The sequence below is a fragment of the Mauremys reevesii genome, linkage group 11, assembly GCF_016161935.1.
Source record: "Mauremys reevesii isolate NIE-2019 linkage group 11, ASM1616193v1, whole genome shotgun sequence".
Taxonomy (NCBI): Eukaryota; Metazoa; Chordata; order Testudines; family Geoemydidae; genus Mauremys; species Mauremys reevesii.
The window spans coordinates 65,839,610-65,865,931 of NC_052633.1; the positions used below are offsets into that span (position 1 = coordinate 65,839,610).

General features: G+C 42.9%; 1 protein-coding gene and 1 long non-coding RNA gene across 10 annotated transcripts in view; one reads left to right on the forward strand and one right to left on the reverse strand.

The window, feature by feature from the left end:
* The window catches only part of KALRN (kalirin RhoGEF kinase), a 737,748-nt gene extending 715,364 nt beyond the window's left edge, over nt 1-22,384 (reverse strand). For 4 of the 9 annotated variants that reach the window (XM_039493993.1, XM_039493999.1, XM_039493995.1 and 1 more), the window contains exon 1: nt 22,153-22,382. The gene's annotated coding sequence lies outside the window, so the exon portion shown is untranslated. Of the gene's footprint in view, nt 1-22,152 lie in introns of all 9 variants that reach the window. The other 5 variants (XM_039493997.1, XM_039494006.1, XM_039493996.1 and 2 more) reach the window with 3 other exon arrangements.
* On the forward strand, nt 6,919-11,076 carry LOC120374397. The gene is made up of 3 exons (XR_005586068.1): nt 6,919-7,054; nt 9,176-9,251; nt 9,431-11,076. It is a non-coding gene; the product is annotated as an uncharacterized LOC120374397 (long non-coding RNA).
* Nucleotides 22,385-26,322: the final 3,938 nt, after the last annotated feature.

Genomic DNA, 26,322 nt, shown 5'->3' on the forward strand with positions numbered 1-26,322 from the left:
TCCTCAAGATGTGTTGCACACATTCATTCCACTGTAGGTGTTTATGTGCTCCAGTGCATGATTGTCAGAGAATTTTTACCCTTAGCAGCACCTATTACAGCAGCCTGAGCACCTTCTGCTGTCTCGTGCACATCACACAGGCATAAAGGGCTGAGCCATCTTTATGAGACAGAGGTAAGTAATCCCTAACAGTGATGATTTGGCATTATCCAGAAAAAGGGATGAACTCCACCAAAGGCAGGGGAAACCCTATTTCTCCTTCATTATGAACACTGCAGACTTCCCCTACCATGTCAACTTCACTATGACAAGATATCCTCCCTGCCCATTTCAATGTAGTCAAACAATTAGGGACTTTCATTCTATTTCAGTATAGAGTTTCACTGTATCCGAGTTCACTACAAAGTGCCCCAAGATACAGCCATGTCAATGAGTGAATCTTTGGTGTTTTGTCTCTGTTGTGTATTGAAGCACAGCACATTTGTACTTTTATATTAATAATATATCAAAGTGGTAAAGCTTACTGTGATGCACACCCCATTTTCATTACTAGCACAGCAGCAGTCATAAAATACTATACTAGCCTCTCCAATGCAACACAAACATGATAATTCAGGATACTCAGGGCCATATTCTGATCTCAGTACTTCCAATGCAAGCCAATGACATTAGTGGAGTCACTCCTGTTTTCCATTGGTATTACTGAAATCAGAATCTGGCCATCACTCTAAAAGTATATACAACAACATTGAACAGTCACAACTTCAGTTCGTTTCACGCTGACAAGTTTGTGGTTGTTACTGTTTATAAAAGAGCAGTTAAATGTGGAATTAAATATCGATTGCAACATATAAAAACATGGTTTTATATAATTGCTATAATAAGTGTCTGCAGTTTTCTTGCAGTAGAAAACACCATAAAATTTAGAAGAATGTCTAAGGCAAAACATACCAGTCTCATTGGTAGACACTGGTTTTAATCATTTTCAGGCTCTGCTAAGCAGAAATGTTCCATATCCCATCCACAAACTAAAACAACCCATTTAACTAGAGAATGGCCCAAGTTGCAAAATTCAAATTTGAACTTCCTCAAAGTTTGGGGTGCTCAGAAGTAGTGTTTTGATTCAAGGCCTTTACTACTTTCAAGCATTTCTACAGAGGTGGGGGCCAGCTAAACAAAACCATTTTTGAGCCAGGTCTGCTGGGACCACTTACATACAGTTACAGTTCTGGAGTCTTACAGTTCTACTTCTCTCATAGGATGAGATTGTCTTTTTATTAGGAAACCAGTGAAATTCACCTTTGTGGGCAGCAAATCTCTTGCAGGAGAGGTACATTTTAAGGTCCTGGGACTGTATACTACTGAAAATGGATACAGCACATTTAGAGAACACATACTGTAAGAGATGGGTTCCCTGCACAGACAACCTTATTTAAAGCCTAACTTTGAAAAACACAAGATAGCCATTTTGGTTCAAGAAGCTACAGAGACACTGTCAGTCACGAAACCATTTTACCAGTTTGGAAGCCTCAGTCATCATAAAGTCACACGTACCATCATTTGAGCTGTAAGTCCATCATTTTCAATACCATGATCCTACATATTAATACCCAGTACAAAGAGAAAACCTGAACAATGGAGACAAGAAAGCACCTGATGCTGCCTTGGAGTGGATGATAAATTATTTGCAGCTACACTCTATGGTATGTTTCAGAGTAGCAGCCGTGTTAGTCTGTATCCGCAAAAAAAACAGGAGTACTTGTGGCACCTTAAAGACTAACAAATTTATTTTAGCATGAGCTTTCGTGAGCTAAAGCTCACTTCTTCGGATGCATAGAATGGAACACACAGACAGGAGATATTTATACATACAGAGAACATGAAAAGGTGGAAGTATGCATACCAACAGGCAGAGTCTAATCAATTGAGATGAGCTATCGTTAGCAGGAGGAAAAAAAACTTTTTGAAGTGATAATTAAGATGGCCCATAGAAGGTGTGAGGAGAACTTAACATAGGGAAATAGATTCAATTGGTGTAATGACCCAACCATTCCCAGTCTTTGTTTAGACCACAGTTAATAGTATCTAGTTTGCATATTAATTCAAGTTCAGCAGTCTCTCTTTGGAGTCTGTTTTTGAAGTCTTTTTGTTGCAAAATTGCCACCTTCAAGTCTGTCACTGAGTGGTTAGAAAGGTTGAAGTGTTCTCCCACTGGTTTTTGAATGTTATTATTCCTGATGTCAGATTTGTGTCCATTTATTCTTTTGCGTAGAGACTGTCCGGTTTGGCCAATGTACATGGCAGAGGGGCATTGCTGGCACATGATGGCATATATCACGTTGGTAGATGTGCAGGTGTACGAGCCCCTGATGGTGTGTCTGATGTGATTAGGTCCTGTGATGGTGTCACTTGAATGGATATGTGGACAGAGCTGGCATCGGGCTTTATTGCAAGGATAGGTTCCTGGGTTAGTGTTTATGTTGTATGGTGTGTGGTTGCTGGTGAGTATTTGCTTCAGGTTGGGAGGCTGTCTATAAGCGAGGACTGGCCTGTCTCCCAAGATCTGTGAGAGTGAGGGATCATCTTTAAGGATAGGTTGTAAATCTTTGATGATGCGCTGGAGAGGTTTTAGTTGGGGGCTGTAGGTAATGGCTAGTGGTGTTCTGTTATTTTCTTTTTTAGGCCTGTCCTGTAGTAGGTGGCTTCTGGGTACTCTTCTGGCTCTGTCAATCTGTTTTTTCACTTCAGCAGGTGGGTATTGTAGGTTTAAGAATGCTTGATGGTATGGTATGTGAGGGAAATGTCCCATTACAGGAGACCAGCGCTGCCACAATGTCTGGTAGTAGAGCCCAGACCACAGGTTATACAAGTGCCTCCATTGTCCTTGAATCATGCACTTATTTCAAGGAACACACTAGAAAACCCAAGGCCATCAGCAGAAGTATGGGGTGGAAGATTTCCAGCCCTATTCTAGATTCTCTGGAATATTGCAGAGGAGATTCTGTAGGTCCCCAATGACAGGAGCCATGGAGTGGCATTCTGGGCAGGACCTAACAGGCCAAAACCATCTTTCATATGTTTGTAACACATATACTCCCTCACCAGGGAATAGCATTTATGCATACACCCCTCACCCCCATACACACACAATGCAGATTATTCCAATTTTTAGTACACAGATTGTGCGAAAGGTCCATGCATAGGACTGGTCTCACCATGAATATGGCTGCACATTAATGATACCTTTGCAGTGCATATACACTTGGCAATTTAGATGAGTTAACCTTATTTCCAGAACTTGGCCCCTGATTCTAGCCACTACTATTGGTTTCTCATCTTCATAAACTAACCAGCCCAAATAAAATGATGTTACCAGTTGCAAAGATATTTCTACAATTATGCTATAGTTTATATTAGTGATAGTGACAAGCAAGAGAGATGATTATGTAAAATATTATATCCCTGGAAAGCCAGCAACTGTGCTGCTTCAGGAAAATGTTCCTATTACTAACCTAGTCACAAAAATTTAGATAGGGGTAGCATGGAGCAGAATGGCTCAAGAGTCTTAGAATAGGATTAAGCCTTTCTCCTTCAGGTTACTAGTTTTAATTTGGAAGAAGTACATGATGGCTGAAAATTTTTATCACCTGGCAGCTGTTTGGTGGCCTATGTAAAATAAATTGCTTATCTCAACTTAGTTCCTAGTGGTTAAGTGTCAATATCACAAAATATCACAGTGAAAACCCTTGCTGGCAGTCTCAGAAGAGAGGCCAAGAAGTGTATGGGCTGGAGACTGAACTACTCTTTATAGAGGTGGTGCCCCTAAGTCAGGTTGTATAAACACTGGCAGAGTAGGGTAAGGAAACTTGCATTGGCTATATCCATGTTCAGGGCTGGCTCTAGGCACCAGTGCTCCAAGCATGTGCTTGGGGCGGCACTTTTCAAGGGGCAGCACTCAGTCTCCCCCCTCTCTTTTTTTTTTTTGCTTGGGGCGCAAAAACCCTGGAGGGGTGCAGAGGAACCTCTTCCCCTGTCCCCCCATCTCACCTCCGCTCCACTGCCCTCTGTTCCCCCGAGCACACCACTGCTCCGCTTCTCCCCCCTTCCCAGGCTTGTCGTGTGAATCAGCTGTTTTGTGGCAAGCCTGGGAGGGAGGGGGGAGAAGCGGAGCGGTGGCAGTGCACTCAGGGGAGAAGGCGGAATGGAGGTGAGCTGTGGCGGTGGGGGGTGCGGGGAGGGCTGCAAGAAGTAACGCTGGGGGGCAGAGGAACCGCTCCCCCCCCAGCTCACCTCCGCCTCCTCCCCCAAGCGTGCCGCTGCTCTGCTTCTCCCCCCTCCCACCCAGGCAAGCCTGGGAGGGAGGGAACGGTAGGAGGGGAATTCTGGCACGCCTGGGGGAGGAGGCAGGGCCAGGGATTTGGGGAAGGGGTTGGAATGGGGCGGGGAAGGGGCAGAGTTGGGGCGGGGCCAGAGGACACAGGAAACATTTTTTTGCTTGGGTCGGCAAAAAACTTGGAGCCAGCCCTGTCCATGTTGTACCTTTCTGTGCATAAAGGTCTTCAGTTTTGAGTGCTGTCAATCCAGAACCTTTCACCACCACTGCATTTAATTCAAATGTTTTCACCCTGCTTCTACAAATCCCAGTCACATGGAACAGCATTTACTCACATAATGAGTCCCATTAAAATCAATGGAACTACTCTCATGAGGAAGTCCTACTCAATACGAGTAAGAGTTACAGATTTGGGCCAAAACCAAAAAACAAGGCAGTGAATATTAAAAAGTTATTTAAGAAAACACATACTTAGCATTTATACCAGCTATTTCAAAAGCCCTTTTTAAGATGAAGTATGCATTAAAATTGAACATTCACTACCATTTTATTCCCACATGCATTCATTTCAGAGCACTTGTAGGATATTAATTTCACACATGATTGGGCATAAATACAAACCTGTTTTCCATTTTACCATTATAAAATGTGCACCAGAAATAAAAAGTTCCTGTCCTGAGTAAAAGAAAAATGTTCTTTTTTAAAAATAAAAAGTGAGCTCAATTTATTCCACCAATTATATGTTAATGTTATATTTACAGAAATTTTAAAAATATTCTGTAATTAAACCTTGGAAGAAAAACTTCCATGAGTCTACTTTTTAAAAAACTTAAGAAGTCCTGATAAATCTAAAAATTATTGGCTAAAAATATTATCGTTATCTTACAGGACTACATAAGAAGATTAATGAATTTGCATCAGATCAGCTTGAAGATCCTTTCATGTCCTTTTAAAATCTAGCATGTTTTTAGACCTCCTTTAGACAAACTACACTCTAAAGTCTTCATAAATCCTATGAGCAACCTGTACAGATACTATATCAGAAGAATATTTCATCTGCTCAGTGCTTTGCAGTATCTATACCATTGAAAATGCACATTCTAAAGCTTATGTCACTGGACGCAGTCTAGTAACTGGAATGCATTTGCTTGAATTTCCCAAATGAATGAGTCTGACCAAATGAGTTTCCAGCTCTATTAATATCAGAAGAACCACATGTAACAGATCTGAATAGGCCTTATATGGAAAGCTATTAGGAATTATTGCAAGGTGTCCTTCAAGTTTTTATTTTTGAAAACAGAACTAGTCGGTGCTACTGAAGATCACTATTGGTAAGTTACTGAGGACCAGATTCTGTATGCTGAGAGTGTTGTTCAATGACTCCCCTTTGTCCGTCCATCCCCAACTCTGTGCAGTCACTTCTTTCACTGGGAGTGAGGGGGAGGGAGCTGTTCAGTAATTCTGCTCCTCACACCATAGCCACTTCTCTTACTGGAGCCAGAGATGCAGTGGTGGTTATTCAATAGCTCCCTGATTTCCCCTTATACCTGACCCCACAGCTGCTTCTCTCAGTGAAGCTTGTGGGGAGGGGTTGTTAAGCAGTTCCTTGCTTCCCCGCCACTGCCTCCCATACCACTTTCCAGACTGTCTTAGAACTGTGACTTGAGGCATTTCTGCAGTGGTTCTTCCACTCTCTGGCTGGCTGTCCCTCTTCTCCCATTGTGTTTTGTATTTTCTGGCTGATTAGACTTTAATCTTTTTTATCAAGGACCATATCTTCTTCTGTGCCTTGTACAGGCACATCATCAGCACAAAGAAAGAAGAAGGAGGAAGTCGAACCAACATTTTAAAAGTGTGTGTCTTTGTCCTCGTTTAGTGGCTGGTTCACATAAGAGGTTGATGAGTCTGCGACTTCTTTCAGCTATGAATAGGGCCCTACCAAATTCACAGCAATGAAAAACGTGTGACATCTTGTCTCCCCCCATGAAATCTTGTCTTTTGCGTGTTTTTACCCTATACTATACAGATTGCATGGAGGAGACCAGTGTTTCTCAAATTGGGGGTCCTGACCCAAAAAGGGGCTGCAGGGGGTTGCAAGGTTATTTTAGGGGGGTCACAGTATTGCCAACCTTACTTCTGTGCTGCCAGAGAGTGGCAGTTGCTGACTGGGGGCCCAGTTCTGCAGGCAACAACGCAGAAATAACCGTGGCAATACCATACCATGCCATCCTTACTCCTGCTCTGCTGCTGGGAGCAGCGCTGCTTTCAAAGCTGGGATCCCAGCCAGCAGCCACTGCTGTCCAGCTGCCCAGCTCTGAAGGCAGTGCCACCACCAGCAGCAGCAGCAGCACAGAAGGCAGAGTAACAGTACTGCAACCTCCCTACTCTGATATAGCAGGGCCAGTGGGCAGCAGGAGCATGATAGATGGGAAGTATATAAGCCCCAGGATGATCAGTGCCTTACTCCCTGTGGACTGAGCAGAGGTTACTACAAGTTAATTAGAGCACCTGGAGCCAATTAAGGCCCTGCCAGAGGCCTAATAAAAAAAACCCTGCTTCAGTCAGACAGGAGAAGGGAAGGAGAACTGTCTGTAGTTTGGAGGAATAGTGTTCTTGACCAGCAGATCAGAGAACCAGGTGAAGAGAAACTGTGCCCAAGCAGAGCAGAGGGACTCCCCTGGCACAGAGGACCAAGAAAAACCCTGCCCAAGGGGAAAGAGGGTAAGAAGCCCACAAAGCTGAAGGGGGTTGGGACCCAGAGTATGGGGCGGACCTGAGTCCCTTCCCTGCTCCCCTTCTCTCTCCCACCAGGGTACTAGTGGAGCTGTTGATGCCCAAGAATAAGGGCAAGGGATGGCGCCCTGACCCATCACACCAAGGAAAAGTGAGGGACCCACCGCAATAGCATTGGTCATTTGCCACACCCTGCACAATAACCTTGCAACCCCCCCACCCCACACACAACTCCTTTTTGGGTCAGGACCCCTACAATTACAACACTGTGGAATTTCAGATTTAAATAGCTGAAATCATGAAAGTTATTATTTTTAAAATCCTATGACTGTGAAATTGACCAGAATTGACCGTTAATTTGGTAGGGCCCCAGCTCTGAAACTTAGGGTGAAATCCTGGCCCCACTAAAGTCAATGGCAAAACTCCCATTGACTTCAGTAGGGCCAGAATTCACCTTTAGTATTTTAGATCAAGCAGTAGAACATCATGTATTTAGTGCTGAAGGTCCCATGTTCAAATACCACTGTCAGCTGAAGCAAAGTAAGTCACAGATGCATGAGCTATCTAGAAAATGCCACTGGGACCAATCCTAAAGTCCTCAGTCAGGCTAAACTCCCATTGACTTCAATGGGAGATTTTCCTTTAAAAGGAATTAGTCAGGATTTGTCCCATTCTAAATGTTCTTGGATTATTCTACACCCTTTCTTAATGCAGTCCAGCATCCTCTTCACTCTTTTCCTCTGCTGCTCATTGATCAGAAATATACATTAAGTTGCCCATTGCAACACTTGAAAAGTTGCAGCTAGTTCAGCGTATATGGGCAATGTAAATTATTTCCCCCAATGTGAATTATCTTGCATTTATCTGCATCGAATGTCATGTGCCATCATATTGCACCATCATCCAGTTTTATTAGATTCTTCTGGATTTCCTCCCAATCCATTATAATCTTTCCTTAATTTCACCACCTCGTTATTCACCTCATCTTCTAGATCATTAATAAATATACTGAAATGTCTGTTTCTCTGCATTACAAAGTAACTATGCTTAAGACTGAATTGGCTTTTTTTATTATACACTTTCCTGTCTAGGAATGCAACTTTGTAAGGGTCAGTAGAACTTAATTGCTCCAGCATATATTTCTAATAGCAAAGAGAGGGAGGAAGACAAGAAAAGTTTTGAAGTTATCAACCTATCAGTGATAAAATGGACTGTTATATTAAGGCCGGTAACACACTCTGTGGTTTATGGTCTGTTAGACAAATTGCAAACATATTTAAAAAACAGCCTAACCTTAGCATCCTTTCCTGGGCAGAGCTTCCACTCTCCTCTCCAGGTCAGTGGGAGTTGAGTGGGCCTGCACCTTTTCTGTTAGCCTCAGTCCTCATTTTACCTGGGAAGAGCACTGCATAGCAGACACTGTGAGCTGACAGAATTGTCTTTGCTTCTAAGAATTCTTGACATGTTCTGGAAATTAGGGGGTGTCATAACTATAAAGGGAAGGGTAAAAACCCTCTTGTGTACAATACTATACAATCCCTCCTGGCCAGAGACACCAAAATCCTTTTACCTGTAAAGGGTTAAGAAGCTCAGGTAACCTGGCAGACACCTGACCCAAAGGACTAATAAGGGGACAAGATACTTTCAAATCGTGGTGGGGAGAAGGCTTTTGTTTGTGTGCTCATTGTTTTGGGGGTTGTTCACTCTTGGGACTAAGAGGGACCAGACATCAATCCATGCTCTCCAAATCTTTCTGAACAAGTCACTTACAAATTTGAAATATGAGAAACAGCCAGGCAAGGGTGTTAGTTTTATCTTTGTTTTCTCAACTGGTAAATAAGCTTAGGGGGCTTTCATGCGGGTCCCCACATCTGTACCCTAGAGTTCAGAATGGGGAAGGAACCCTGAGAGGGGGAAAACAGGGAACATTCACCAGATTGAGGCTGAGATTTTCACATGTCTAGTGAAGTTAGGCACCAAACTTCCATTGAAATTTAATGGGAGTTGGGCACCTAATTTCCTTAAGCCCCTCTGAGAATCCCAGCCTAAGTGATTGATTGTTCCTGGTGCATTTTGTCTTGACATAGAATGTTTTGCCTCTCACTACAGTTTACACAAGTCAATACCATTGTGGACAGGGAAAATTCCAGGGATGGAGGTCAGGAGTGAGGAGGTCATGAGTGGGGTGAGCATTTTATGTGCGCTTTCAGTTAATAGAAATAAATTCCAGAATCTCTCTGTAGAAGAATTTTGAATAGGTTATTTAATCTATTTTGGGGTTTCTGAATCTTCCAGATGAACTTAGCAGGTAGATGTTGTTCTTTGTGCAATGGTTTCTGAAGCCATTCTTTTTTAATTCTTAAGGTCCTAATCCAACTCCCTCTGAAGGCAATGAAAAGATCCCAGTGGACTTGGATGAAGTCTTACAGCAGAGAACTCCTTATTCATTTAATTCATCCTGTGGCTTTAACTAAGGCAAAACTTCCATTCACTTTTATGCACATTTCAACTGAGTAAGCCACTGCAGGGTTTGGCACTTTATTTGTGATTTCTGGTTTATTAGTGCAATCTCTGAGACTATTTTATATAGATGCTATAGAAGTTTCATTTTCTCAGTAAGACACTATATTATAATTAAGTTCTTTTTGCCTTAATAAATGACATTCAGTATTTAAAGAGAAGAAAATTATCGTTCAGTTTCATCTGGGTCAGTTTTTCTGTACATCTAATTGCTACAAGGAAGAGAGCATAGATTTAGCTGTGATGAATTTGCTGAACAGGAATATGGTGAAAGGGTTTGGATATTTCTGAGGGGAGGGGCCCTCTGTCCTGATATGCTTGAAGTTCAATCCTTATATTTGTAATTTTTTTAATACTACATTGACTATCAGATTGAATGAGCCTCCCCTGAGCTCCCCCAAACACATCTCATTTCCCTTGAAGTCAGTCTTGTTGACTCTGCTTTTTCCACAGAAAGTTAGTGGTATCTATGGCTTTTGCTAAAGTATGATTTAGAGGTGCAGTGTTAGAACATATTAGCTAACATGTTTTAAAAGTCTTATGTAGGCAAGACAGAGTAGGCTATACAATGAGCTACGCCAGTTGAGTTAATATCATTACACGTGTTAAATGTTGTGTGTCTTGTCTACACTAGATTTTTTCAAACATGTTAGCTAACACATTCTAACAACACCACACTTTAAATCCTAGCCCAGACAACACTTATTTGTCAGAGAAAGCAACAGCATCAGGAATCCTGAGTTCTTTTAATGGCTCTCCTAGGGATTTGCAATATAGTTATAAGGAAGTCACTTCACTATTCTGTGCCTCACTTTATGTTTCTATAAAATAGCTACAATAATTCTTACCTGCCTCATACAAGTGCTGTGAAAGATTAAAGGGGTTTAAGAAATGCATAAACTTAATTAGAATTTGACTAAACATTGTTGTCTTTTAAATTATAAAATAGCTTTAATGTGTCAAACTTCTTCAATAAGTCAAATCTTTTTCAGATACATAGCAACAAATAATTCATTCTGACTTGGTACAAAAATGTACCCCAAAAAGTGTGTTAATGTAAAAGGGCTTAACATTGACTAGAGACTTTTGGAGACCTGAAAATAAACTCAAAAGCAATCATGACAGTTAAGCTAGAGAACTTACTACTAAGCATGCATCGTACATACTTTCCATAACATTTTATCCTCTTATCATAATACTAATTGCTTCAAGGTTTTATGATGTAATTATAATACCATAATAGAGGCAAAACAATGTCTCCCTGGTTCTGTCAAGATGATGTTATGATATTAGAAAGGAGCAATGTCAATGCAAGCGAATGGAGGCAATATTAGGTTGTCAAAGTGAAATGAAAGAATGTAACTGCAGATCTTTATAGAGCAACCTTCTAATAAAATTAAAAAGAAAATGAAAATGATACCAGTGTGAGTCTGCAAAGATGACATGATGTCCAAATTAAATAAAACAATGTCAATGAAATTCTATTTAAATCATGTTATGAATGAGAACAGTTTATTCCTTTGTGATTCTTTTTTTAAGTGAGCCAGTCACAATATATGATTATATTTTGACAAGTCCACACTGAACTGCAAGGTGATCATTTGATTCATAGTTTTTAAAAATCACCTTCTAAATGGAACTTATGGTGCTGTTATAATTTAAAAAGTGACTCCCAAAAGATTGCATTCCAGGGGTCAATATTTATTCACACTCCATGACTTTCAGAACAAGGGTCTAATCCTACACTCCTTGCACACCCATTTCTATTATTATTTATATTGCAGTGGCAATTAGAAGCCTCAGCAAAGATTGGGACCTCACTGTACAAACACAGTGAGACAGAAGAGTTTACAATCTAAATAGTACACCTGGTCAGGAATTTTCCATTTAAATGTTTTTTCAACACAAAATGCAATTTCCACAAAAATCAAAATTTTCCTTGGAAATTTTTCAATTTTGCCTTAATATTTCAATTTTCAGTCAGGAAAATATAAACAAAAATATTTCATTTCAGGTAGAGTCAACATTAATCTGTCCGCCTGCTCTGATGCAGTGCCTTCTGGCAGCTGTAGTTCAGGTGCTGCATGATCTCCCCTCTTAGAGGACAAGGCTACCAGTCTGGACTACATCTTCCATGACGCACAACAGTTTCCCTTCTGCCATGGTGCACCATGGGAAATATAGTCTAACTGGGGATCTTGACTCAGAGAAGATTTATCCTTTCTGTAATCCCAGTAAAGTTAGGAGGTTTACAATAGAATATTAAACAGACCAGCATTTGAGCAAAATTCCACTTTCAATTATACCTTTTGGCCCTGTGTTAATATCAGAGGCTTTGCATCAAATTCTTTGCCAACCAGTGCCGCCTCTTTATGATAACTTTAGTCAGGCTGCATGGCTTATAAGTCAGTACCAAATCCAAATTCATCCTCTTTCCTTCAAAGAGCATTTTCTTATAGAGGAACACAATCAATTTCTGTGAAACCTCTCTTCAGAGATCACCCAAATGGCATATGAAAATGGATTGCCTAGTAATAGTGGTGGCCTTTAACTACTGGTCAAATAAAATCAATCTGGAAAAGAGGCTGCCTGTTACAAATTGGCATTAAGGCAGGTCTCACTGAATATGGATACATCCACTTACCTGTCCAACATTATTATTATTTTTCTGACCTTGTGTCTCAACTGCAAAGATACTTGCAGTTAAACAATGAGTGCCTGAGCCACTGACCATCTCATCTACTCCTCCTTGACCCTGCCATGAAGGCATCATTACTCCTGGGGGAATTCTGCACCACTGCCCATGCGCATATTTCATGTGCAATGCATATTTTAAATTATTTTTTTGGCAGAAAATAGCTTCTCCTGAAAAGTTGCTGCAGTTCTGCCTTTTGCCCACCAGAGAGTACTGTGGCACTAGAACAGAGCAGCAACTCCTGGCAAGCCCCAACCAGGATAGGGAAGAGAAAGAGACTGCCTTCTTCATAGTGCCTGTTGGGCCAGGTCAAGAGACAGGGGATATGGAGAGACAGATAGCATGGGACTGCTGGGGGGTCACAGACAGGGGATCATAAGGGCTAGTGGGTGAGGCAGACTGGGGCAGGGGCTGAATGGGAGTGGAAGTGCAGGGCCACAGGGGGAGGGAGGTGCTGGGCCACATGCGCAGATGGAGAGGGGGTGCAGAGCTACAGGGGGGAAGGAGTGGGGGCACAGAGACATACGGACAGGGGTAGATGTGCCTGACTGAATGGGAGAGGCTTGAGGTCAGCCAGGGTCTGCATAGGGGAAGCTCCTAACAATCCCTCCCTGCCCCTCAAAAAAAGAAAACTGTTCCATACTTTCCCCACCAATACCCAATAACCCTTCAAGTTTATACCCACGCTCCTTCTCAGCAATTACTTCCCTCTCCCTCAATTCCTCTGTTATCCCTGACTCCCCCAAGCCTTTGCACTGCTTCTGAGGGGTGCAGTAAGTATGGTTCTGTACTATCGTTTAAATGAATTATTACTCAATCCTGTATTAATATGCCTAGTAAGAAATCTATTTGTCAAAAAACATTTCCTGAATCTCTTGTTGTCTGTATTGTTACAGACATACTTGCTGACAGGTATATTTAAATAAATTACCAAAATAATTGAAACTGGTGTGATTATATTGTGTTATTTTGACAAATAAAATATGCAGAATTTTGCAGAATTTTAAAATATTGTGGGCAGAATTTTTTGGGGGGGCAGAAATTTTAATTTTTTTTTGTGCAGAATTCCCCCAGAAGTACATCATGAACAAGTTGTAACATCATAATTGCTATACTAATATGAAAATGGTTTTGTTAAATGGGTATTGTGAAACCTAACTTATTATGTTTTAAAGCATTTTGAGGTCACTGAATGCCAGGTGCAAAAGACAATGATTTTAAACAAAAATAAAGACACCAGCAGGGATTCTAAGGTAGCGGCTGAAAGAAGGAATGCCATGTAAAAAAAATTAAGTCTTCTGTACAGCTTATCCAGCAGTATCTTCAGGCACAACTCTCTGAGCTGTATTTTCAGCTTCTTATAAAATAAAGCTCTGTTTAATAGTTAATGTGAATCATTAGGGGAACTTTGCAGCATAAAGGACCAAATCATTTAATTTAAATATTATTTTTACATACCTATATAAGGCTCTGATAGTGCTGCAGATTGGTGGCCAAACAGAAATAGGGTAGCTATGGTGCTATTGCTCCCTCTAGTGTAAATATTCATTATTTATTACAAATGATATAATCAGAGTCAATAAACCTCTAACTCAGCTCGTAATAAAAAGCCACAGGTTGTCAAAGAAAAAGGATGCATTCCACAGCAATATTATGGAAACAGGATCCACTGAAACTGGATTTTAAAAAGAAAATTCAAGCTGGCTATAAGTTTAAATACAACCTGTGCTCTTAGGTGAGTGTTAAATGGGCCTCCTTCCCCTATTAAAAAGTGACTGGGCTTGCCTGATAGTGATCTCAATACTGCTTGAAACTGGAGGCACCTGGTGTCTGGTGGGAAGTGATCTGCTGAATTCCTCCCCTATTTCATCACTAACGTTGGGGGACTCAGGGAATGAGACGGATGAAGGGGAGTGTAAGCAAGCAGGGCATTTTACCAGATGGGACAGAAAAATAAAAATAAAAAATAAACACTAAACTAAAATCTCAACATCTTTCTGGTGGCTTGTGGCCTTTCAAAGGCTTTTATTCCGCACTGACATTCAGAGGGCATTTCCAGAATTCAGAGCTACAATAACCCCAATCTATGTTACCACATCAGGCCTGTAGTAAACAGGCAGAGAGTCTACCCTATCCCCTCCTGTCTTTCCAGCAACTACTCTTATCCTGCTGGAGAATCTGATTGGCTTGCAGTGTCCAGCCTGGCCTCCTTAGCTTCCCCTGGCCTGAGACCTGTGCCAAGAAGAGGGGGAAACTGGATAGCAGTCAACCCCCTGATTGTCAGTATCCAAACTGTGCCCTTGCACCCTTTCACAGTGCAACAGGCTGAGTGCAGGGAAGACTCTGAAGATGAAGCTATGTATCTACCAGATACATCTGCAACGTGTCTAGCTTCAATCCTGTGAGGTGTTAGAAGCTGCTGAGCACTCTTGACTCTTGTTACATGGAAAATAGCATACTGAGCAATAAACTTTCTTCACTTATTATAGCTGCTTTCTTTCTCAACTACCAGTAATTGTATTTATGAAATACAAATGCAGAGCATGCATTCATCACTGGTGACTATCCATCTGCTATGTTTGACCTTTATATCCAAACTATTTTTGAGTTATAAAGTTCAAAATAAAAAGGGTATGTCAAATGTCTGGAAACAACTTTTGGCACCTTGACAAATCCCCAAAAGGCTGAATTTAATTTTATCCATACTGTCTAAAAATAATTTGCCCTTCTGAGAACATGAATGAGAAGTTTCATCACCAAGAGGAGTTTGTTTGTTTGTTTTTCAGAAAGCTCAAATCCCTTTTAGAGAGGAACACATAATAAAAAAGTTTCTTCTCAACCACCCTCTACAGCAGTGGTTTTCAAACTTTTTTTCTGGCCACCCAGTTGAAGAAAATTGTTGATGCCTGTGACCCAACAGTGCTGGGGATGAGGGGTTTGGAGTATGGGAGGGGCTCAGGGCTGGGGCAGATGTTTGGGGTGCAGGAGGGGGTCAGCGCTGTAGGCTGGGGGTGCAGGCTCTGGAGTGGAGCCAGGGATGAGGGATTTGGGGTGCAGGAAGGGGCTCTGTGTTGGGGGGGCTTAGGGCTGGGGTAGGCGATTGGGGTGCGGGGGTAGGGTACGGGCTTACCTGGGGCAGCTCCCAGTCAGCGGTGGTGCTAAGGCAGGCTTCCTGCCTGTCCTAGCATCGTGAACTGCGCCAAGCCCTGGAAGTGGCCAGCAACAGGTCCGGCTCCTAGACGGAGGCGTGCAAGCACCACCACCCCCTCAGCTCCGTGAGAGTGCGGAGCCAGTGCTTGGGGCAGAAGCAGCGTGTGGAGCCCCATGGTCCCCCCACCTTTGAGCCAGACCTGCTGCTGGCCACTTCTGGGGCACAGCGCAGTGTCGGAACAGTTAGGGACTAGCCTGCCTTAGCCAGGCAGCACCACCAACAGGACTTTTAATGGTCCCAGTCGGCAATCCTGACCAGAGCTGCTGTGACCCAGTGCCTTACATTCCGTGACCCAGTACTGAGTCACAACCCGCAGTTTGAAAACCACTGCTCTACAGCATCATACTAATGTTGATTAAGAATATATCTGCTGGATTTTTGCACAAAAGTCTATCAAGAAGATAATACAAAACTGCATTAACTCCTTCAGGGCCCCTTAAGCAGCAGCAGCAACAAGGGAGACCCAGGCAATAAACAAGAAGCCATGTTGTCACAGGAATGGATGCCAGTGAAGCCAGTACATGTTCTTGCAGGCAGCTCTAGCATCATGAAGCTGATGACGCCTCTTTCCATGGACCCCCCAAGAAGGAAGCCTCTCATCCTGCTAAATCACCCTAAATCTCTCCCACTTGGTAGGGAAGTCTGAGAAAAGAAGTTCACAGAGATAGTTGCCTTTTTGGCACCCTCCCGGATGTGTCTTCACAGGAGAATGTAATGTGGCCCTTATCCATTAAACCGAGCAGAAAATAATAAGTATCACAGAGGGCAAATCTCTTCAACTGATTCCTTCTACTATGCCATTGTCTACTTCCCTGTACCAACTGACTGTAGCTCTTGGGCTTGATCCAGTGCCTATTAAGACACGGGAAAGACCCCCTTTGACTTCATCAGGCTTTGGATAACCCTGTGTACTACTGCCCTTAGGGATTCAAAATTGTTACCTCACTATATAGGTATTTTTCCCATATGCAGACAGGCATATGCCAGGCACTTCCAATCATCTTGTTCACACCATGCCCTGCTGCACAAGGAAGCATTTGGCCCATTGTCTTTAAAGTCTCATAAATCTGCATTAGTTTAAAATATCTGAATATAAACTGTGCCCCTAAGGTTCTGAATTTAGCAAAAGAACTCAGGATCCTTTCTGTGCTCTTCTGAATTTGACATTATGATGATTCAGAACAGAATACAGCATGGTTGTGCATTTAAAATGTCTCTCTTCCTGCTTTTAAGGCAGCCTTTTCTGTGGAAAAAGAGCTCTTCTAAAGTTTCAGTGCATTTGTTGTTGTTTTTTTTCTTATGAACCTTCACGGACAAATAGCTTGTGAAGATTAGGTTACCCAAAATAGCAGCACCATCACTTGAATCTAATTAAAACCATTTGTCAGAAACATATTTTAAAATTCAATGAGACCTGTAAAACCAGCCTGGAGTTCAAACTACAATTATCTTGCCCTGGGCATAATTAGAATCAGAGGGATTAATGAGCACGTACAATTACACCTACTTCCCCGACCCCTCATACTCACACATGCTCAGGTTTTGCATTTTAGTAAAGGAATGAAAGATGTGATTGAGGGAGGAAGTAAAAAACAAAAGGAAGAGTGTTGTTATCAGCTCATGGCAAAATGACAAAGCAGAACAACTGGAAGATAAAACAGAAGAGTGCTCTTGCTCTGAATGAAAGATTTGGCAACATTTTGGTTTATGAAATGCTCCTAAACCTGGTACATTTAAGTTAACTTGGTAGTTCTTTTTAGAGCAAGGATTCGTTTTTTAAATTATCCATGAGCATTTTAGATGTTTACCGACTAACTAAATTAATAGCAGTCATTCAATCCAAGCAAAGAGAAACTGTACAATAAAATGCTGCAATCATGCTAAATCATAGAAAACAGAGGTGGAAAAGACTGAGCAGACCTCCATTCCCAGTTAGTCCATTCCTGTGTTAAACATAAGAAGAGAGGGTGAGGGATGTTGGGGGGAAAGGTGGTTCTACCCATTAGTTAGATGAGTCTCAGGGTTGTACCAACTTATGCTCTGCTTTGTACCATAGGAAGGAAGCAGAGAAGAGCTGGAGGGCAATATATTCCACCCACCCTCTCATACTTCTGGCTCACCCTCTCCTTCCCACAACAAGTTCCCAGCCCATCCATCACTCCTACAGTAGGGACTGAGAGTGGACAGGTAACGGACTGCTCCAGTAGTTCTGCACCAGAGGGGTAGGCCCCTTATACAGGAGTGGGCTATTTCCTCCTAAATTATGGCTCCATTATGCTACCAGAATGGTGTAAAGGACCTTAACAGAACAAAGACTCAGCCTATTACATTCACCCCCTTCCATGCAGAATTGTTCTCTGCAAATTTCTAGTGTTTCATCCAGTTTTGTTTTAAATGTATCAAGCAACTGCTCACATTTTATTGTGCTGGGTCAAGTTCAAAACTGAGGTGACACACTCTGACAAAAGAATCCTATACGGATGCTAGAGGATTCTATTGAAAATGAAACAATAGCACTGACATTTCTATAGCATAGGGGCTCTTTCTGCAGGCTGAGTTCCAGTTAATTTATTCCATCAGAAGTACAATATTTTGGACATTAAGCTAATTCCAACAATTCCTTTTGCCCCAGCGGAGAAAGATTTAAAAAAAAAGAAAAGAAATGGAGGTCTGCTGTCATTCATGCTAATGGCAGCAAAGCCACATCTTTTAAAACTGCTATTCAGTTCATTGAAAACAGGCTGGCCCTCAACAGTAATTATGATTTAGTGAACAAAGCCTGTTTTCTAAAACAATAAGCTTTCTCACTTGGCACTCTCTTTTTTTTCCTCCAGGGAACCTTCTATGTCCCTGCCAAAGCTTTGTGGATTTGTTCTTTTCCTTACTTTAATCACCGAAATTAGAGACGGGAAAGACCTATTAAGTTCTTTAATGCACTAGGTTCAGACTGGATCTAGAATAAGCAAAGTAAACCTTGACAGTCTGTTGATATCTCCAGGGGAAAATTCAGAGTTAAACACCATGGGCCTGATTGTTCTCTCACAGTGGTGTAATTCAGGAATAACTCAACAGAAGTCAATTCCATACCAATATAAAACTGGTGAAAGTAAAAGAAAAAGCCTTGTTTGGAAAACATTATTTTCATGCCCTGGAGAATATTGATATTTCAGTTTCACATACAACACCACCAAATCTATATCAAGGAAAATTATTCTAGCCAATCTATGGATTCAACTGTATGATCCAAAGGCTTAGTACCTGCACTGTCAACAAACTTGTAAATCAGGATGCCCCAGCAACTGATACAGGTACATTGGTAGATAAAATAGAAGACCTGAAGCAGAGGTAACTCATTCTGATTCCCCTCCCACCCTATTTCTGATCATATGGGACCCTAAAATTATAAAGGCAGCCCTGCTCATTAGCCATTTCCTTCAACCCCTTCAGACCCTTACCATGTTACCTGGAATTTCTCATATAGTTCTTGTTTTATAACTTGATGCTTTGCAGAAAATGCAGTAGTCAGATAGTACAGTTACCATGGGAGGGAAAAGATGCCTCAAACAACGATATTCAAAGAACACACAGTAATTTGCTGTGCAAATTGCTTTAAACTTTTCACTTGGAGTCCTTCACTGTACATAGCAGTGAGGAAAGACACATTTCTCTTTGTACCATCCCAAAGGGTTTTCAAACACCTACCAAAGACCAGCTGAAGCCAAAGCTATTACTATTTTTATACTTTCACTGCCCACAGTTCCCTGGTCTAAATGACAAAGGACTCTCCCATTTAGCTGTGTCTCTTTATTTTGCCCTTGTCTGCTATTTCTCCTACTAGTTCTATTTCACTCTCATTTTTTGATTCAGTTCCTTTCAGTCTCTCCCTCCAACTGTGCACCATTATTACCTCTCTATTTCAGTATTCTCCCCAGCTGTGGAAAATTATCATCCTTTCTTCTAGTACTTGGCTTCATACCCTTTGATCCCTTGCGTTCCTAGTAAGCCACCTGACCCTTTCATACCTCATCCACCCACTTTTCACTCAATCATTTCCTCCCTTCCATTCTCCATTGCTTTCATCTTTTCTAATCATTGTACACTGGCTCCCCAGTTACTCTTCTCTTCAACTAAAAATGTTGAATTTTTTCCCCACTGCCTGAGAAAAGCCAAGACCAAAAATGAAATCTGTAATCTTTCTATTTCCAGCATGTATTCTATTAAAATAGTTTTTTTTCTCCAGAACATAGTGACATAGCACTTTTGGGGAATAGAATAAAGAATTCAAGGAATTAAAAGCAAAAGCTATCATACTTTAGATTCTTCTGTAGTGTGAATATTTCAAATTAGTCTGTGTCATGATCATTTTAGATCAAAGGAAGCAAGTGTGTGTGTGTGTGTCTTAGAGCAGCGGTTCTCAACCAGGGGTAAGTGTACCCCTGGGGGTACTCAGAGGTCTTCCAAGGGGTACTCACCTCATCTAGATCAGTGTTTCTCAGCCTTGGTATTGCAACCCCAGGTGGGTTGTGGGACAGGTTTAGGGGGTTTGCAAGTGCAGGGTTCGTGTTAGGGGATAGCACGTAGGGCAAATTCCCAGGGCCCCATGGGATCCTGGTAAGCTAAGTTACATATCCACCTGCAGGCAGCAGGGCTTGGGCTTCAGAAAAGGCTCACAATGAAAAAAAGGCTGAAGTGTCACTGAAATGAAAGTACAATATATTCCAATCAATTTATTGTATAATTATATGGTAAAAATGAGAAAGTAAGCTATTTTTCGGTAATAGTGTGCTGTGACACTTTTGTATTTTTATGTATGATTTTGTAAGCAAGTAGTTTTTAAGTGAGGTGAATCTTGGGGTATGCAAGACAAATCAGACTCCTGAAAGAGAGACGGTAGTCTGGAATGGTTGAGAACCACTGTCTTAGAGTATCTGTGTATGAGTTTATATCATACTGCTCTTTGTAGCTCTTAGCCCTCTAGTCTATTTTCTTTAATGACAGAGTGATTAAAGTAGATCAAAATTCTGATGTTCATCTGTTGTCAAGAGGGTTGATATTACATGGTGAATCTACACATTGTAAAAATGGGCATGGCACAGGGAAGGCAACAGAGAAGGGAACAAATATTTCTGAAAAATCTCCATGTCCCCAGACATTCTCAGAGCCACTCCAACAAAAGTGTGTGTTTGTGTAAACACATAGTGTGTGGAACTATGCAAATCACCGTGGAGGTTTTATGTGTGCTCCCAACAACCCCACACACACAAGGAGAGGCAAGTGAACTTATAATACCATTCTGTTTCCACTTGGGGTGCATAAACTGGCGGTGAACTCTCCTTTTCCCGTTGGAGTGGAGAAAGACCTAGCAAGAGGACAGTTCTTCCTTTAAAAGAAAGTAGGCAGGCAGAGGATTCCCAGAAAACCAGCAGGAGCTGATGCTACTGCACCTACTGGTGGGATGGTTTAGCACCCCATAAATTCCCTAACCAGAGATGAGATCCTCCTGCTGTTCCCACTCCAGAATTTCCATCCCACTGAGTCCTGATTTCACCAGCCAGTTAAGAGGCAGGAAAGGGGGATTATGGCAGAGCTATATCCACCAAGCCCAGGAAAGGAGAGGAGGGGAACTCTCCCTATGCTTTTAGCAAAGAAGAGGGAGATTTGCTCCCACACACTCCCCCTTAATTTAACCCCTGCTTAGCCTCTTCAACCTGCTGGGACAATGTGAAGACAAAAGTCTCTTTAAAGTTACTGGTTTAGTCCCTTTAATATGCTGGGCTGATCTCAAGGCACATATTTCTGTGAGGTCTTTGGGTCAGTATCCCTCGCTTACTGATCAGAAGCAAAGGCCCAAACCTTTATGAGATTACTGGTTTATGACTTCTCAATTGATAGGCTTATGCATAAACTTCTGGGAGTTAACTGGCTCACCAGCTGTAGCTTTTGGGGTTTAATGTCAAGGAAAGGCCTCTCTGAGGCCAGCAGAACAGTTTGCTGGGCTGATGTTAATACTCAAGCCTCTCTGAAGTTTCTACCTCATCAGCTTTTGCCTGCTGGGCTGTGTCAAGGCCCAGCCTCTGAGAGGTTACAAGCTCCACAATTCTAGCTTCCTGAGCTGGTTTCTAGAAAAAGGCCTCTGTGAGCTCCCTGGCTTAGAACCTCCAGCTGGCGGGTCTGAAGTCAAGGCATTGGCCTCAGTGAGGTTACTCCTCAGCAACAATTAAAACATATTAAAAAAAGAAGCTTCAGTTTCATAGTTTTGTTGGTTATACATTAATGCCATTATTAATTATTAATATGATTAGAGTAGCTCCTAAGCCCCCAAATGGGTTTGACACCATGGAATGAAGTGACATTGCATTGTCATAGACTCTAATCTCTCTGGAGCAGGGGCGGGGCAGGCACCATCTTTTTGTTCTGTGTTTGTACAGCACCTAGCATAATGGGGTCCTGGTGCATGTCAGGGGCTCCCAGGTACTACCACAATACAAATGATAAATAACAATAATAATCAAATTGTGTGAGAGGACTTGGCAGAAGGCGGTGGATGACGGTCCAGGGAATAAATGTTTCAGGAATGGCTCCTTGTTCCCAACTGGACCCCTAGCTGGTATTTGTGCCTGTACACAGTGGGTGGGGTTGTGCAGGGCAGTAGTGGCCTACCTGTTGTAATTGTCAGTCTGTCATGGAGTCTCCGTCATGCTGGGGAACCGGCCCTTGTCCTGCACAGCCCGTGGTCCCACACCAGTTGTACCATGGCTCAGGCAAGCGCTGTTGGGGCTTCAGTGGCTAAGGCTCTATGGGCCACAACATGGGGGGGGGTCCCCCAATATGCACCCCCAGCTGCCTTGAACACCACAATCCTCTCAGGGTCCCAGACATCCTGCTCGGTGACCCACCCCTCCCAACCGCCCTCCTAACTGCCACGGAACCTTCCCCTATTGGTGGCCTAACCCCTCCTCAGCCAGAGGAAAAGAGCAACACGCTGCTCTCTGCTGTCCTATTGCTGCTCTGTGGATTTGTCACATAGCCCCATCCTCCTCACGTCACGTTTTGCTCACTGGGGGATCTCTGACCACAGGGCTGCCTGCGACACTCAGAGCACAACGTGGGTCTGCACATCGCACCCCACCCATTGTGGTCATACAACTGTGGTTTTTCCAAGCGTGCCAATCACTTCATAAGGGTCGCTGGCAGAACAGGACTTTCTTCACCTCTTGACAGACTTATGCCAGCCTGACCCATAGTAGTGGCTCTTGACTGCCTTAGCAAGTTCCCTGTGTCCTCTGTGCTCTCCAGTCGTGGTACTACATTGTGACCCCCAAACCTCAGACTAGTGCCTGAGAACTATTGGGAGCTATTCTGGAGTGTGATAGCCCATGTCCACATGTATCAGTGGTCCCCAAACTTTTTATCTCACCCCCCCTTACTCCTGTCCATGCCCCCTCCAGGAGCCAGCTCCAGAAGTGGGGCTGCGGCTCCAGGAGGGGGGACACGGACAGAGATAAGGGGGCCAAGGCTGGGGCCACAGCTGCAGATGGGGGTGGAGCTGGAAGCAGAGCCGAGGCCAAGGCCAAGCCTGGGGGCCCTGGGTGCGGGGCCAGCAGCCGGGGCCCAGGGTGTGGGGCCAGAAGCGGAGCCGGGTGGTGCTCTCTTCCTGCCCCCCATGGGGGTTAGCCTAGGCTCCAGCCACACCATCCCCCTGAACATTCCTCCACGCCCCTCTGTGGGGGTGCACCCCATAGTTTGGGGACCTCTGCCATGTGTCTTTTCCCTCCCAACCAAAAGACCTTTTTCTAAGTGTAGAACAGAATGGCAAATGCTCACAATTCTTGCCCCCACTGTAGCCAGTCTTGCAAGAATGCAGAGGCTGCATCTCTCATGAAAATTTCACCCTGCAGGAGAAGAAGGGGGGACCTCCTCTGACTGGTTGCCTTCCCCAGCTGATTAGAACTTGTACAGGGAGCAGGTGGAGCTCTCCCCTCTCCTCTCAGGAGCCAAGAGAAGATTTTGGGTGAGGGAAGGAGCAGAAAGGGCCTAGCAATTCTTTCCTCCCCTGCTTGTGAAAAAGGGTCAGTCTGCACTCCATTCCTCTGCTCTCCCTCCTTGCAATGCCAAAAGGACGAGTGAAGAACCCCTGAAGCTGCCAGGAGAGCAGAGGTACTCTGAGGGGCAAGGGGCAGATGTGGGACTAAAGTGGATGTGGGGGTGCATAATTCATTGTTGAGCAGAGGGTATGGGCAGATGGGGAGAAGCTGGAAACTCAGCACCATCAGGCAGAATTTTATACAAAATCTTTATCCTGTGATCTCAATTTGCTCGTACAGCAAGAGCTCATAACTGTCACTTCCACTGGGATTTGGCAAGGGGAGTTCAACCATCAAAAGACAGACCAAAAATCAGAGGATAATACTGTTTTTTTTTAAATCTCATTATATTGGAATCAGCCAGTTCCATGATATTTGACCTTTTGGCAATACTGCTATAGCTGCATCTCAAGATCTTGCTTAGCCTCTGCTGAGAAGTTCAAAGCAAGGAAATTATTGAATCAATTCTCTGGGATTTCCTTATAATTTCTACTTTCTGATCCCTTCCCTGGACATCAAGCAGTCCCATAACCAACCAAGGAAAAACATCTGTTCTTGCATGGGTGAGCGCATATTCACTATGTGTGGAACTATGCGGTTCAGTGATGTCCTGGGGTCAGCTCGTGGCTTTCAAGGTTCTAATTTTTTAACCTTAAGGACAATTGTCATAAGAAAAGTCGTACCACCTCTCTAACTGGCTCTCCAGCCTTCCCCACCAGTCAGTTTGAGAGCATCTTTGATGTAAACCTGTAGCATTCTGAGCAGGTGCTGTTCCTGCTCTCCTGCAGCTGCTCAGCAACAATCCAACTGTTTGCATTACAAAGAAGGGATAGAGGGGAGGGAGAAGAAAGTAAGTGGCTGCTCTATTGCCTGTTCTTTTGCTGGGCTGTGGGAGACCCCAAGGCATTTAAGCATTTTAGACTGTGGGGGAGCAAGCTTCCCAGCTGGGGTCAACAGACTTAGGCTAGCAGGGCTCAGGCTAGCTCTCTAAAAATAGCACTATAGACAGCACTTTGGAGTTGCAGCTTTACAGGTGTAGGCACTAGACCAGCTCTTTGCCTGCTGGGGAAGCACCAATAGGAGACTTGCTGGTGGATTCTACTCCCTTTGCACCTTCAGGGAATGATAAAGGAGAAGAACAGCATAGGAAATCTATCAGAAATCAGCAATTGTAGCCCCCTAAACTTAGGGTTTGCGCCTTCAGCACCCCCACTATAAAAATTGTTCCAGCACCACTACAGCCAATTAGGGAGAGCCAATATTCAACACCTGTGCTGTGCGATATCAAGCTTTTGTGCCGTTCTATAAGCCAATCAAACATGCAACGATTCAGTAAGGTTATAGACTATACTGTACAGTGAGCAATTATCATAGAGAATTAAACAATAGGAATAAAGAGAATTAAACAAGATGAATAAAGCCACATAAATTATTTGATCAAACAAATAAACCAGAGTAACAGAATGCTGTTACGGGATAAGTCTCTCTTACTTTGCCAACAAACATCTCCAATTCACTGTTTTATTCGCCATAAATGCCTAGGCATTGTCTCTGCATTTCTGAGAAGAGAAAATTAACCTGTGCCCACATTCAATTGCATTTCTATCCTCTCAGCAGTAATATAAATGTTGTTAGCCTTCCATGAGATGTTTGCCCAGTACTGGTTATTATTATCATTTTTATGCGGATGCAGATATTGTGTAATGAGATATTTTAAAAGGGGGAAAAAACACAAACCTAGCACAGACAGGCTGAAACTTGCAAGTTCTCTCATGAAATCCTGCTTTACTGGGGCACACAATGTGTTTCTGAACCAGCTAAGATAATAATAATCCCCTCTGCATGCAGCAGGAGTGGCACCATTCCTGCATTGCCAAGAGCTCTCAACAGGTCCTGAGATGGGAGAAGGGGCAAGAAGAGGATGGCAAAGGAACTGTAAATCATTTCCCATGCCCCATGGGAAGTGCACACAAAAGATAAAATAGCCCAGTCTGTATTTCCTTTTATTCAGAGCCCCTCAGGCTCCTCCATTTGAACCATGTTGTGAGGAGTCTGAATAAGGTCAGAGTCTCCCTTATGGACAGCCAAGAGTGTCCTGTACCTCCCATTAGATTTTCAAGATTTGGAGGCTGGACTCTGTTTCCTCTGCAAAAGGCAGGAAGGGAAAGGGCAATCATGAAGAAATTCAGTGAGTCCCAAATCTGCAGAATTTGCCTTTCTTCAAGGCTACTCCCATAGGTTTCCCCATGAGACTGTACAATTCAGCCCTTAATAATTAAGGCCAATTACTCTCATCAGATTCAAGGACCAGTTTCCACACAGACAGCAGGATCATGAACTACGTATTTTTCCACTGGAAAAAAATAAAATCATATTATTCCAAAGAGCTGATGCGAATCAGTGAGTAACAAATCTCACTGGTACACATGAATCCCAGTTGCCACTTGAACTACTCAGTAATTTGCAATATCCTGTATTTGAGAATGCAAAACCCATCAAGAAATCCCTCTGCAGTTATTCAGCTAGTTTAATACAAATCCATAGAATATTCTGACTAGATGTAATATTGGCATAATTTGGTTTCCTCATATTTGTGAAACAGGAGAATCTATTTGGGAGAGGAGGGTTGCACTTATGTCATTTAACTCATATATGTAACATATTAAGTCCCATGTATTCTTTCCAGCTCAAGGAAATAGCATTGGGGTTTAACACAGTGGCTGTGAGAGGAAGTAGGTTAGGAGGA